The sequence below is a fragment of the Acinonyx jubatus genome, chromosome A1 (assembly GCF_027475565.1).
Source record: "Acinonyx jubatus isolate Ajub_Pintada_27869175 chromosome A1, VMU_Ajub_asm_v1.0, whole genome shotgun sequence".
In the NCBI taxonomy this organism is placed as follows: Eukaryota; Metazoa; Chordata; class Mammalia; order Carnivora; family Felidae; genus Acinonyx; species Acinonyx jubatus.
The window spans coordinates 81,780,463-81,783,092 of NC_069380.1; positions in this window are offsets into that span (position 1 = coordinate 81,780,463).

A 2,630-nucleotide genomic window follows, 5' to 3' on the forward strand; every position below is an offset into this window, starting at 1 on the left:
AGGTTCCAATAGTTCATTTTTGTTTTTAATTCCTTTGCCTTTGGAGATGTGTCAAGTAAGAAATTGCTGCAGATGAGGTCAGAGAGGTTTTTTTCTGCTTTCTCCTCTAGGGTTTTGATGGTTTCCTGTCTCACATTCAGGTTCTTTATCCATTTTGAGTTTATTTCTGTGAATGGTGTAAGGAGGTGGTCTAGTTTCATTCTTTTGCATGTTGCTGTCCAGTTCTCCCAGCACCATTTGTTAAAGAGACTGTCTTTTTTCCATTGGATATTCATTCCTGCTTTGTCAAAGATTAGTTAGCCATACTTTTCTGGGTCCATTTTTGGAGGCTCTATTCTATTCCCTTGGTCTACGTGTCTGTTTTTGTGCCAATACCATGCTGTCTTGATAATTACAGCTTTGTAGTAGAGGCTAAAGTCTGGGATTGTGATGCCTCCTGCTTTGGTCTTCTTCTTCAATATTACGTTGGCTATTCAGGGTATTTTGTGGTTCCATACTAATTTTAGGATTGCTTGTTCTAGGTTCAAGAAGAATGCTGGTGCTATTTTGATTGGGATTGCATTGAATGTGTAGATAGCTTTGGGTAGTGACATTTTCACAATATCTATTCTTCCAATCCATGAGCACAGGATGTTTTTCCATTTCTTTTTATCTCCTTCAATTTCCTTCATATGCTTTCTATAGTTTTCAGCATACAAATCTTTTACATCTTTGGTTAGGTTTATTCCTAGACAATTTATGCTTCTTGGTGCCATTGTGAATGGGATCAGTTTATTTATTTGCCTTTCTGTTGCTTCATTATTAATGTATAAGAATGTAACTGATTTCTGTACATTGATTTTGTAACCTGTGACTTTGCTGAATTCATGTATCAGTTCTAGCAGACTTTTGCTGGAGTCTATCGGATTTTCCATGCATAATATCATGTCATCTGCAAAAAATGAAAGCCTGACTTCATCTTTGCCAATTTTGATGCCTTTGATTTCCTTTTGTTCTCTGATTGCTGATGCTAGCACGTCCAACACTATGTTAAACAACAGCGGTGAGAGTGGACATCCCTGTCGTTTTCCTGATCTCAGGGGGAAAGCTCGCAGTTTTTCCCCATTGAGGATGAAATTAGCTGTGGGATTTTCATAAATGACTTTTATGACGTTTAAGTATGTTCCTTGTATCCTGACTTTCTCGAGGGTTTTTATTAAGAAAGATGCTGAATTTTGTCAAATGCTTTTTCTGCATCGATTGACAGGATCATATGGTTATTATCTTTTCTTTTATCAATGTGGTGTATCACATTGATTGATTTGCAAATGTTGAACCAGCCCTGCATCCCAGGAATGAATCCCACTTGATCATGGTGAATAATTCTTTTTATAAGCTGTTGAATTCGATTTGCTAGTATCTTATTGAGAATTTTTGCATCCATATTCATCAGGGATATTGGCCTGTAGTTGTGTTTTTTTTTTTTTTTTTTTTCTGGGTCTCTGTCTGATTTTGGAACCAAAGTAATGCTGGTTTCATAGAGTGGGTCTGGAAGTTTTCCTTCTCTTTCTATTTTTTTGGAACAGCTTGAGAAGGATAGGTATTATCTCTGCTTTAAATGTCTGGTATAATTCCCCTGGGGAGCCATCTGGTCCTGGACTCTTATTTGTTGGGAGATTTTTGATAACTGATTCAATTTCTTCACTGGGTATGGGTCTGTTCAAGTTTTCTCTTTCTTCCTGTGTGAGTTTGGTAAGTGTGTGGATGCTTAGGAATTTGTCCATTTCTTCCAGGTTGTCCAGTTTGTTGGCATATAACTTTTCATGGCATTCCTGTGTAATTGCTTGTATTTCTGAGGGATTAGTTGTAATAATTTTATTTTCATTCATGATTTTATCTATTTGGGACATCTCCCTTTTCTTTTTGAGCAGCCTGGCAAGAGGTTTATCAATTTTGCTCATTTTTTTCAAGAAAACAACTCTTGTTTTCATTGATCTGCTCTACAGTTTTTTTAGATTCTATATTGTTTATTCCTGCTCTGATGTTTGTTATTTGTCTTCTTCTGCTGGGTTTTGAGTGTCTTTGCTGTTGTGCTTCTATTTCCTTTAGGTGTGCTGTTAAATTTTGTATTCGGGATTTTTCTTGTTTCTTGAGATAGGCCTGCATTGCAATGTATTTTCCGCTCAAGACTGCCTTCACTGCACCCCAAAGCATTTGGATTGTTGTATTTTCATTTTCGTTTGTTTCCATATATTTTTAAATTTCTTCTCTAATTGCCTGGTTGACCCATTAATTCTTTAGTTGGGTGTTCTTTAACTTCTATGCTTTTGGAGGTTTTCCAGACTTTTTCCTGTGGTTGATTTCAAGCTTCATAGCATTGTGGTCTGAAAGTATGCATGGTATGATCTCAATTATTGTATACTTATGAAGGGCTGTTTTGTGACCCAGTATGTGATCTGTCTTGTAGAATGTTCCATGTGCACTCGAGAAGAAAGTATATTCTGTTGCTTTGGGTTGCAGAGTTCTAAACTTATCTGTCAAGTCCATCTCATCCAATATATCATTCAGGGCCCTTGTTTCTTTATTGATCCTGTGTCTAAATGATCTATCCATTGTTGTAAGTGGTGTATTAAAGTTCAGTGCAATTACCA